Below are 12,600 nucleotides of genomic sequence, written 5' to 3'. Positions count from 1 at the left end.
TTTTCTCCCCTTGGTGAGGAGTTGCTTAAATTTTTGTGTTGTTTCATTTCTCCAATCTATTTTTGTCTTTCCAGATAGCTCGAAACTCAGCTTTATTGCATAACCCTATCAGTTCGGAAAGATCTTACTTAACAGGAACATCAATCAAATCTGTGTCTCACTAGGGTTGTATTAGTTTGATTCTCCTGCCTTTGTGTACAAAAATCAAAGTGGTGGGTGGGTGGAAGAGGACAATCTTCTCTGATCCCAAGTCTTGCCCTTTAGGAAAGGGTATAAGGGCAGCTGTCCTCTCAGAGTCCCACTTATCTTGATTTTAGGAATGGCAGGTTTTCAGAGACTGCAAAAAAGTAGATGATGATAGAGCCACACTTTGTCAAGGAATCAGAGAGACTGCCCATGGACCCTGCTTCCCATCTTGACAATGGGCTTGCCTTCTTACTTTTTTTTTAAAGTTTTCTTCCTTTAGTATTATCTGCAATAGTTAGGTGTAGGCTTTTCTTTTCTTTTTTTTTTTTTGAGATTTATTTATTTGAAAGTCAGTTACACACAGAGAGAAGGAAAGGCAGAGAGAGAGAGAGAGTGTTCCATCTGCTGGTTGACTCCCCAGATGGCCTCAATGGCTGGAGTTGTGCCGACCAGAAGCTAGGAGCCAGGAACCAGGAGCCAGGAGCTTCTTCTGGGTCTCCCACATGAGGGCAGGGGCCCAAGCACTTGGGCCACCTTCTACTGCTTTCCCAGGCCATAGCGGAGAGCTGGATTGGAAGGGGAGCAGCCAGGTCTCCAACCGGTGCCCATGTGGGATGCCGGCACTGCAGGTGATGCCCTTACCCACTACACCATAGTGCCAGCCCCACCTTCTTACTTGTTATACAGTGTCACAGGTCCTAAAGAATGGAAATGGGGTGTATCTTTTACTTCTCTTTGGCTTCAGGACCAGAGCTGGAGCTTCAAGGCCCATGCTGAAAGATATAGTCTCTAAAAATGAAGAGGCGGTTACTAATTCTGAGGCCCAGGTTGAGATTATTTTTTCTACATATTCCTGATGCCTTCCTTTCTCTGAGGAGCAAAAAGGTCATCAGATTTATTGCATCATGTATCACAAAGACAGGGTATTCACACTTAAACTTTAAAATTTATATTTACTTATGTGAAAGGCAGAGAAAGATAAAGAGGGAGAGAGATCTCCCATCCACAAATTCAGGCTGGGATCTTGGGTCTCCCATGAGTGTGGCAGGGACCAACTATGTCAGTTTCACATATTGCCTCCCAGAATCTGCACTGGCAGCCAGCTGGCATTGGAGCTGGGACTCAAAGCCAGACACTCCAACGTGGGATATAGGTGTCCCAAGTGGACTGCTAACCACTGTGCCAAATGCCCACTCCACATTTAAAGTATTTGATATGTGAAATAAGACTGTGACTGAAGCAGTGGGAATAAACAAGATAATGACAGTAAGGCACTTACACATAATTCAATACTCCCTCTTTCCTCCCATTCTGGAAATTATTTACTGCTTTTACAGTTCATGTGAACTTCTTTATGAATCAAAGGAGATGGCTAGGAAAAAATGTCTTAACCTTTCAGAAAATAGTATGATTCCAACATAGTAGAAATCTCTGACCCTAACATATTACTGATATATAAAACTGGTAAAAAAAATTTTTGAAACATATTATAGTTGTATCTTTGCTGTACTACCAATTATTTAACTCAACAGGTCAGACTTCGTTTAGGCCTGCAAGTCATTTTTTGAGATTCCTTTTTCTTTTTTTAAGATTTATTTATTTATTTGGAAGATATTTATTTATTTGGAAGATATCTGTATCTGTTCTATCTATATCTATATATTTCTCTCTATATTTATATCTATATATAGATATACAGAGAGAAATTTTCCATCTACTGGTTCACTCCTCAAATGGCTGCTATGGCCAGGAGCCTGGAGCTTCTTCCAGGTCTCCCACATAGGTGCAGGGGCCCAAGCACTTTTACCATCTTCCACTGCTTTCTCAAGCACATTAACAGTGAGCTGGACTGGAATTGGAGCAGCTGGGACTAGACTGAAACTTGTGCCCATATGGGATGCCAGCACTGTAAACAGAGGCTTAACCCACTGCACCACAGCACTAGACTCATTTTCTTTTTCTTTCTTTCTTTTTAAAAAATATTTATTTGAAAGGCAGAGATAGAGAAGAAGAGAGAGAAAGAGAGAGAGAGGTCTTCCATCTGTTGGTGTACTCCCCCAAAGGTCACAACAGTTGAGGCTGGGCCAGGCCAAAGCCAGGAACCAGGAGCTTCTTCTGGGTCTCCCCTGTGAGTGCAGAGCCCCACAAACTTGTGCCATATTCCACTGCTTTCCCAGGCCATTAGCAGGGAGCTGCATCAGAAGTGGAGCAGCCAGGACACAAACTGCCAGCAGCGTGGGATGCCGCTGAACCTAAAGCCCTCCTCTTAGTCTTTATTCTCAAGTAGCTTATCATATAGTTTTATGTAGAGATGATAAATTATATAACAATTGTGAAGAATAGGCTGCAACCAATTAGAATGGGAATCCCTAATAACACCTGGATCTTAAGGCCTCTATCTTAATCAGGTATTAACCTTTTAAAATGAGAAGGTCTACCGGCCAACACTGTGGCGTAGCAGGTTAAAGCCCCAGCCTGCAGTGCCAGCAATCCGTTATGGGCGCCAGGTTAAGTCCCAACTGCTCCATTCCGATCCAGCTCTCTGTTACGGCCTGGAAAAGCAGTAGAAGATGGCCCAGGTCCTTCAGCCCCTGCACCTGCACCTGCATGGGAGACCTGGAAGAAGTTCCTGGCTCCTAGCTTCAGATCCTATCAGCTCTGACCATTGTCATCTGGGAAGTGAACCAGCTGATGGAAGACACCCCCCCCCCCTTTTCTCTCTCTCTCTCTCTGTAACTCTTTCAACAAATAAAAATAAATCTTAAAAAAATATGAGAAGGTCTGAAGAATCTTTAAGGACTAGGATGGGGTGGACCCCACTAGGAACTGCAGCTGTTGACCAACTTGCCTGCAAGTATTGCAATATTTGATGAAGTGGTTCAGGTGTACCTTTGTGTACTCGAACATTTCCCATGCAGATATGAAAAAGCAGTGGAGTTGCTCTAAATATAAGGAATGCAGGTACTACACCTTCTTAATATTTTCATGATATTATGTATTTTCTAAGGATGCTGATAACTGCTACATAGTCAGACTATAGTTACACTGAACGGTTTTGGATCCCATCTCTCCTCCCCTGCTGCTCTGCCATCTTAGGCAGATTATTTCACTTATTGTGCCTCAGTTTACTGGACACTAGCTCCTACATCGTCGTGTTGTGAATATTAAATATATAGGTGAAAAGCACTTTTAAAATAGCTGACACACTTCAGACACCGATATTGCACCACAGAATTCTCACTCCTAACTAGATTCTGGTGTTTGGATATAAATCCGTGCACCCCTGGCAGAATTCAGATAAGCCTCGACATGTGGATTAAGGGCCAAGGAGCAGAGTAAGGAAGCAAAGGGAAAGCGTCCTTTAACGTAGGCTTGTAGGTTGCTTAACGAGAGGGGAGGCGGCCATTTGGATGAGAGGTGCGGTGCGAGCCCCGGAATGGGAGCAAGAATGAGCACGACTTAGGCACAGAATTGCTTGGCGTGATCAGGAGTTGCTGCCTTTGGGTGTTAAGAAATAATCGATTGACTAAGACACAGGAGGTGTTGAAAGACCATGGAAAGTTGCTGACAAGCCTCGAGAATTACTCTAAATGCGTGATCACGTCTCAGGACCTAACTTTTTGTTAGAAGGCCCACAGAAGTCTCTCAGGAATAATTCCGGGAGAGGAAGGTGTAGAGGGAGCTCTGCGAGAAACACCTCGCACTTAGCCCCAAACGTTAAGTTTCTTGTTGCCCTGAGAGGCTGAAAAGATTAACAGAGGGGGTGGGATTCATTCAACCTAGCGCTTTCCCTCGTGTACAGCTCACCATCCTCATTTATCTCAGCGAAACCGGCCGGCTAACGTCCTCCCGCTCGGCTCCCATAGCTCGTCCGCCCGCCCAAGGCCGCTGCAACCACGGCGCAAAGCCCAGAGAAAAGGGGAGCAGCGACGGGCGCTTCACGCATGCGTTAGAAGCCGCCCCAACTCCCCCGCCGCGTCCTTTCTTGGAACAAAACTAACGTGGAGCCGAAGTTCCGCAATTTGCGTAGACTCGAATTTCCTATTGCTCCGACTATCCGTGTGGAACCCGCGAGGAACCCGCCAGTGGTGCAATTTCCTACGCAACCGGCGTTACCCGAAGTTAATGGCCGGGTAGTGCGTGTACGCCCAGAGCGTAGCACCCATAGGCGGACGGGGTGCGGCTGCGCAGGGACCTGAGTGGGCCCTATACGCCGCTGGCGTAGCGAGGAGTCTGACGCGCGGGCCTCCGCGACGCAGTTAGCGCAGGCGGCTTTGGTGAATACACGATTTGGTGCAGCCGGGGTTTGGTACCGAGCGGAGAGGAGATGCACACGGCACTCGAGTGTGAGGTAACTATAAAACCCCGATTTGTTTACATTCCCTCCCCCAGAACCGGCCCCATGCGCGGCGGAGGCTGCGAGTCCCGGGACGGCGTGGGGGTAGAAAAGGAGAACAGAACCGGGGCACCAGGGCTGGGTCCCCCGGGAGCCGGGTGCTGGGGTTCCCGCAGCTGCTGCAGGCGGCGGCGGCGAGCCGCAGCGGAGCGCGCGGTGGGCTGCGCGTGGGGTGTCGCGGCTCCTCGTGTGCGCTCCAGGCTGCTGCGGGCCGCGGGGTCGGTTGCGCGGCAGCGTCCGTCCCGCGTGCGGGACCCCGGCGCCCCGCTCAGCCCCCGGCTGAGGCTGGGGGAGCCTCGTGGGCCGCGCCGGAGGTGGGGGGAGTGACCGCTGGGCGGGCGGCGGCGGTTAGGGGGCTGCACGCGCGGGCCGCCCGGGGACCGAGGGTGCCGTCGCTGTCGGAGATGGGGACCTGTGGCCCGAGGGTGGGAGGATCTGGAGGCAGGTCGTCGGTGGGGGGAACTTGGCGACGGACGTCCCAGATCCTTCCTCTCTCTCCCGTCTCCCCCTCCGGTCTATCATGGGGTCGGCCGAGCAAAGCCCGGGATGCTGCGTCGGCGCCGCTGTTCCGGCCCCGGCAGGCTAACGGACGGCGGCGCCGGGACTCTCAGCGCGGGCGGGCTCGTGGGGGGCCTGTTTCCTCCCCCGGCCAACCGAAAAGCCGAGGCGGGGCGCGGGGGAGTTAACACTGGAGCCTGGCCCGGGTCGGTGGGGGCGGCCAGGTGGCCCCCGGCGGTGGCGCGGTCGCCCGGGCTTTGTTTCTGAGAGCCCCCCGGTGGCGAACGCTGTGGGGTGTGGCTGGGGGGCCGCGTGGAGGACTCTTGGAGCCCCCCCCTCCCGGCCTGGGAATCTGCTGAACTCCTTGCCCCTCCCTTGGGAGCCCCCGGAACGCCCCGGCGAAGAAGGGGGCCTTAACGAGGACATGACGTTGAAGGTCTTCCTGTGGCTTCAGGGAAGAAACGTTCACGTGGGACCTGTGCACATGGGTTGGCTTTAGGGAGCTGGGCACACGGAAAAGCTCCCGTGGCAGAGCCAGCAGCCGTTAGTACAGGATGGTTGCCTCCAAGTACCCGTTTTAATAAAGTGACATAAAACATAAGTTTGGGGGGAGAAAAAGGCGGTAGGCTTTGCCTTTTTTTTTTCTTTTACTTTCATTCTCCCCCCACCCCCCCACTGTTAAGTCCTGTAGCTTTAATTTGGAACTGAGTCATTCTTGGAACAAAACTAGCATGTGACTTTTACATTTCATTTGTGTGTTCTTTTTGGTGACGTAGCCAAAGTCTATATAATTAAGAACAAGCAGTAATATATTGTAAAAGCTGGAGACAAAGTTTAATTTTAGTAATGTGATCGAAAGCCTTAACTCGAGATTCCTGTGTACTGTTTTATTTTAGGACTCTATTCTGCAAATACTTGAGTACCTTACTATGAGTCATTTTTTTTTTTTCCTAGACCTTGGGGATGCATGCCAGACAACCCACATCCTGTGTACACTGAATATTCCAGTAGGGAGAGAGAGAAGCAATATATATCAGTGATAAGGGGTTAGAAGAAAATAAAACAGTGGTGTGTTGGCAGGGAATTATTGCCAGTTTTTTGTGTGACGAGCCTCAGAACGATGGTTTTAAATATATAAAATGTGTAGAATTACAACAGAAAGCCATTTTATTGAAATGTTTATCAAGACACTAAATATTTATGATGAAGTAATCCATGCTTTAGTAAAGCACTAAATATCAAGGGTAGTGGCTGGTTGACAATGACTAATTCGCAACTAATGAGGACTACAAATGATCTTTTAAGATTTTAAATTATTTCTATCAAGTACTTCATATTGCTCTAATCATTAAATTATTTCATAACTGAAGAGATCCTAAATTCAGAAGTTAAAATTAAGATGTGTTTTTATTTTTCCCCTGTCCAAATGCACAAACCTTCTGAATTCTATCCACAGACCCGTGGTTCAAAACCTCTCTGCAAGACTGACTTTGCTGCCACTGTGATTAGGGAAGATCTCTTGTGAAGTGACATCAATAATGTGTTGTTGGATAATCTGTACAGGTTGAAGTATCCCATATTCAAAATGCTTGGGACCAGAGTGTTTTGGATTTTGGAATATTTGCTTATATATATAATGAAATATGGAGATGGAAGTCAAATCTAAAAATAAAATTCTTTTGTGTTTCATACACACCATACACACGTGGCCTGAAGGTAATTTTATACAGCAGTTATAGTGCACCTGTGTTTGGACTGTAGCCTGTCACATGAGGTCCGGGGAGAAATTGTCCATTTGTCATGTCAGTACTCAAGATTTTGTAGTGTTTCATGCTTTTAGATTAGGGATGAGCAACCTGTACGGGTCTTCCTGTTAGCAGTTCATCTTCCGGTAACAGCTAACAGTTCTTCCCCTTTTTGGAGAATCTGATTTGAAGTTCTTTGAGAAGGTTTCAAGTTTGGTATGAAAGTACTCTAAAGTGTGTGTTTGTTTTCTTTTAAGTGATTTATGGGCTATATAAGATACCTGTTTAAGCATTATAGCAAGAATAGTCATCCAGTGGCCAGAGTGATCATTTGCTTTTCATTAAAGAGAATTTAGCTTGATGATATTCTATCCCTCCTCCACCCTCAGTATTGGTGTATTGGAAAGAATTTAGGGTTTTGGAATGAGATTAAAGGTTCAAAAACTTGATCTACTGTTAATTAGTTTGGTCACCTTGAGCAGGTTGCTTTATCTTAGTCTTTTGTCTGTGAACTTGAAATACTAAAGAAGCTATCTCAGGAATTCACCATGACAATTAAATGAGAATGAACCAAGAGGCTTCAGGTACTTAATTAATTCTACCATTCTTTACATACAGTCAGTCCATTGAGTTCTTTTATCAAAGAAACAAGGACTAACCTTTCTTTTCCATTCATATTTGATTACCCTAGAGTTGGGTTTGATGGCCTCTATTGGGCCTTCATGGGATTACAGTTACTGTATTGTTTTTCTTCTGTTATTTGTATATAATACCCATAGGATTTTTTCTGCCTCTCTTGCATTTTCTAATTTATAGTTACGTATGTAAATTTTGTTTTTTTTTTTCTGCCAAAATAAATTCTTTGCTGGGAACATACTCCACAGCATTTTGTTGCATAGTGCTTCATGACAATTTAAAATGTTGAGTGACACAAATTTAAATTTAGCATTAACTTAAGGAAGTATTTGAGAGAGAAACGTCAGACCCTGCCTACCTCAGGAATGGAAATGACATAAGTTTTGTTTTATATCAGAGATATTAGCACAAGTCTATTTTCAACAGGTAACTCACAAGTCAACGATGTAAACACACAGAAGGAAATGGAAGAGGAATTAAGATAATTAAAACAGAAGGGTAGTTTTTCCCTTTATAACGGATGTTTTAAAATCTTAAATCATCTCATAAGTGTATTTCTCATTAAAAATGTGTGGATACTGTAGAAGACAAGACTGCCCAATCTAAGCCTCAACAGTTTGATGCTGCCCTCTAGTGTTTAAGTGCTCTTAAACGCAGCTTCACTTCCACATTTTGCTAAAGAAATGTACTGTTTGTTGCAGTTAGCATCTTAAAGTTATACATCTGGCTTCCTTGAGACATCCTCCAACTAGCTAATGGTACTAATTAAGATGGACATAGTCCTTTTGAGTTGGTTAATTTTGATTGCTATTAGACCCCAGTTTTCCAAGTAAAGGGAGTGGATTTTGGGTGGAGAAAGAACAGAATAATGTGATCAAATCCCCGAGCCAAGGTATAATGGAATATTTTTCAGAATGGGAAGAAGGAAATACATTAAAGGTGAATCTTTGTCGTTAGCTTTTTGTATGAATAACAGCAATTTCATTTAATCTGAACTTTGTCTTGAAAAGCGATATAAAATTCTGCCTGCTGGCTGAATTTAGTAGTTTTGACTGTACTGAAAATAAAGTTTGAAAATGTAAGCATTAAGGTAAGATTTCAGATTAACCAATTATCTGTGTTCCAGACTATTTTTTTTTAATCTGTAGTTTCTGTGGGTGAAGCAAACATTTACTTCTAAGTTTTTCCTAAAGTAATCAAATATATCCTCAACAGAAATTTGCTGGAACATTTAAAATGTGTGTTCCAATAGCAATACTGCAGTTGAGAACTGAAATTGTAAAGTTTTAGATAACAATGGCATTTTTGAAATTGTTTTCAAATTGACTACTTAAGACATCACACATAATGTTCTGACATGTTAAAACAGAACCCAATAATTTATTGTCCTATCAGTGTTAAATGCTATCTTCTAAACAGCCAGATACAAGGATCTAGTAGATTTTTTTTTTAAAGATTTATTTTAAAAGAGTTAGAGAGGTAGAGACAGAGAGGGAGGTCTTCCATCCACTGGTTCACTCCCCAGATGGCCACAACGGCTGGAGCTGTGCCAATCCGAAGCCAGGAGCCAGGAGCTTCTTCCAAGTCTCCCACATGGGTGCAGGGGGCCAAAGGACTTGGGTCATCTTCTACTGCTTTCCCAGGCCATAACAGAGAACTGGATTGGAAGAAGAGCAGCTGGGACTAGAACCGGTGCCCATATGGGATGCCAGCACTTCAAGCCAAGGCTTTAACCCGCTGTGCCACAGCGCCAGCCCCTAGCAGATTTTTAATGTTAGGTTTTTCATATTTGAAAGTTGTTAGAGGGTAGGTATTTAGCTGATCCTGGTAGGATGCCCCTGTCCCATATCAGAGTACCTGAGTTTCATACCAGCCTCCAGCTTCCAGCTAACAACAGAACTTGGGAGGCTGCAGTGATAGCTCACTTAATTTGGCTCCCAGCCTCAGGCATTTAGTGAGTAAGCCAGTAGATGGGGGCCTCTCTGCCTCTCAAATAATTTTTTAAAAGTCATTAGAATTGGGTACTGTGATGGTTACAGGTTATACAAGCATAGGATAAAATCTGTGACCTTGTTTAAACAGTATTCAAGCAATCTAAGTGACAAATGATTTTATAATTATCTACTTTTAAAATTACTCATTGATAGAAAGGGAAGTATCAGATGATACTTATGGCTGTATTAACATTTCTGATGGGTATACTTTTACCCTTAGTATATTCTCTACTTTTGGAGACCACACATCCTATTCAGAAAAGTGCATCAGAATGTTGTAGGGAGTGACCTTATCTTACTGATAAAATTGTGTGCTTGCATAGCACCAGAAGTAATATTGTAAGAACTGTGAAGTATGGAAGAAATTAGTTTTCATCGTCTTGAGATCACTAAGTTTTAGATTTATTTTCATTCATTATGAGAAGTAGAAAATCAGAATCCATTCAGTATAGTCAGAAGGTCACAAAGATATAGATCCTATTGTATTTCTTTTTTCTTTTTAGACTTATTTCTATTTATTTATTTGAAAGGCAGAATTACAGAGAGGCAGAGAGAGAGAGAGACAGAGAGATATGTCTTCCATCTGCTGGTTCACTCCCAAGACAGCTACATTGGCCGGAGCTGTTGCCGGTATGAAGGCAGGAGCCAGGAGGTTCTTCCAGGTCTCCCATGCAGGTGCAGGGGCCCAAGCTCTTGGGCCATTTTCTACTGCTTTCCCAGGCCATAGCAGAGAGCTGGATTGGAAGTGAAGCAGCTGGGACTCGAACCTGTGGTCATATGAGATGCAGGCAGTGGCTTTACCTGCTATTCCACAGCAGGTATACATTTCTGAATTTGAAAATAGTGTTTTTCCATACAGTTGCCTGCTGAAATGATTTTTTTTTTTATTTAATATGTAGAATAAGTCAGGGATCTGGCCAGCGCGGCGGCTCACGAGGCTAATCCTCCACCTAGCGGCGCCGGCACACCGGGTTCTAGTCCCGCTCGGGGTGCCGGATTCTGTCCCGGTTGCCCCTCTTCCAGGCCAGCTCTCTTCTGTGGCCCGGGAGTGCAGTGGAGGATGGCCCAAGTGCTTGGGCCCTGCACCCGCCTGGGAGTCCAGGGGAAGCACCTGGCTCCTGCCTTCAGATCAGCAGGGTGCGCCGGCTGCAGCACGCCAGCTGTGGCGGCCATTGGAGGGTGAACCAATGGCAAAAGGAAGACCTTTCTCTCTGTCTCTCTCACTATCCACTCTGCCTGTCCAAAAAAAGAATAAGTCAGGGATCTGCAAACTGGCTTGTGGGCTAAATCCACTCCTTTTGTAAAGTATTCCTGGAAGATTGTTTTCCTGTTTGTTTATGTGTTGTCTGGAGCTGCTTCTGTGCTATAATGGCAGAGTAGAGCAGTTGTGATAGTAACTGAAAGCTCACAAACCCTAACGTGTTTACTTTCTGGCCCTTTGAAGTCAGCAAACCCCTAGATCTAGTTCTTAATGTTTCAGCATTATTCAGTATGTTGCTTTTATGTAGAATAGTTAATACTCTCCCAGAACCTACAGGAGTAAGATACTGTAGTAGAGAAGCATTCAGACAGTTGTTTCAGGTAATAGGAGTTCTGAGGTTTTTTTCGCCTTAATGGTGTAGAAGCTTTTCATCTATTCACTTTTCCATTTTCCCTCTACAGGAGAAATAGCACCTTTATTGTTCTTGAAGTTGGAAAAAGAATATGAAGCTCTTGGCCTTCACCTTAAGCCTCCACCTAACTTTGTCAAACTGTTTATGTAGCATCTCCTACAGTTTACCTTCTGTAATTGAAAAGCTGGTTATGTCTGTCTTGTAATTCTTTCAGAGCAGAAAATGTCATCTCACTGCCTCTGTTCCCTTTCCCTCTCATTTCCTCCTCTCCTCCCATTCCTTTTGTAAAGCAATTCATGGTTGCATGCTCATAGCCCTGTGAGCAAATGCTTTGTGTATTACCTCTCAGTGCAGCTCTACCGAACAGAATCCTTGCATTATTCTCTTTATATGATAAAGTATACTTCGTACATAAAAAAACACAGCCTCTTGATGAAGGCAGCTATGGAAAGACTGATAGATATAAACCTTGTCACTGTAAGTGGAATAATACATGATTTGCTATTAGTACATTTGCGGTGACTGTTCCTCGCCACTGCCGGAGAATTAGGCAGGCTGCCCGCAGCTTGCCTTGACCAAGGAGTGGAAAGTGCGCCACCCGCCACTCAGCCTTCCCCAAACCCGGGGGACAGTCAGGCGTGGTGTGGAGCCCAGTCGAAGCAGGGTCTCACTTTATTGTAAAAGGGAGGTGTATATATAGCTGAGGTCCAGAGCCTATGGTACAGAGCGGTTGCGCGGATGTGGGCGAGGGGAGGGGTGTTGTGATGCACAAGGGTCTTAGCCACTCCTATTATACCACCTTAATGATCCTTAGGCAGAAGTGCCCTGGGACTGGGGTGTTTGCTACCAGGGATTTGAAACTTAAAGTCAGGTTTTCAAATTCGAGGCAGGCTCAGGAAGTTCCTCTAGGCCTCTCCTGATTCAGCGTCCCCCACATACATTGTAAATAGAGATTGGGACACAGTGGTTAAGCCAGTTCAGCTTCCTGGGAGAGAGCAATAATAGTTCAACTACTTGAGTCTTTGCCACCCAGGTGGGAGACCTGCAGGGGCTTCTGCATGTCCCAGCCCTGGTTGTTGTGATCCCTTGAGGAGTGAAGAAGTAGATGGGAAAGCTCTTTATGTCTCTCTACCTTTCAAATAAATAAATAAATAAGATTAATAAAACAGTGTCCTAATTAGAAAATACATCTCATGTAAGTTGTGAGCTGGTATTGAGTTATATCAGTAATGTTTATCTATTAAATGTAGTATGTAAAGTAGTGAGATGTTATCTATTCTCATGGAACTTTTTTAGTGTAGAATTTCACCCAACTTCATTACTTTTCAGTGTTTGGAATATACACTTTTAGTTTTACAGTAGTCTAGCTTTTTCAAATAAAATGAAAATGTGTAACCAGTGTAAATACAAAGTTTATTCTAAGAAAATCTTAGCAGTTATAAAAATTTGAAAATAAGGAAGATACGCTAAAATTAAATCACTGCAAGGAATGTTAAGAAAAATGTTCTTAAATTAACTATAAATATAATTTT

General features: G+C 44.4%; 1 protein-coding gene across 5 annotated transcripts in view; it reads left to right on the top strand.

The window, feature by feature from the left end:
- The window catches only part of SLC39A10 (solute carrier family 39 member 10), a 264,604-nt gene that overhangs the window by 187,525 nt on the left and 64,479 nt on the right, over positions 1–12,600 (top strand). For 2 of the 5 annotated variants that reach the window (XM_008258852.5, XM_051848335.3), the window contains exon 1: positions 2,144–4,537. The exons of the other annotated variants lie outside the window; for them this stretch is intronic. The gene's annotated coding sequence lies outside the window, so the exon portion shown is untranslated. Of the gene's footprint in view, positions 1–2,143; positions 4,538–12,600 lie in introns of those variants that run through there. 5 annotated transcript variants of the gene reach the window in all.

This window comes from Oryctolagus cuniculus, chromosome 3 (genome assembly GCF_051225735.1).
Source record: "Oryctolagus cuniculus isolate XC-2025 breed Fujian yellow rabbit chromosome 3, ASM5122573v1, whole genome shotgun sequence".
Lineage (NCBI taxonomy): Eukaryota > Metazoa > Chordata > Mammalia > Lagomorpha > Leporidae > Oryctolagus > Oryctolagus cuniculus.
This window is presented reverse-complemented; position numbering and strand designations above follow the sequence as displayed.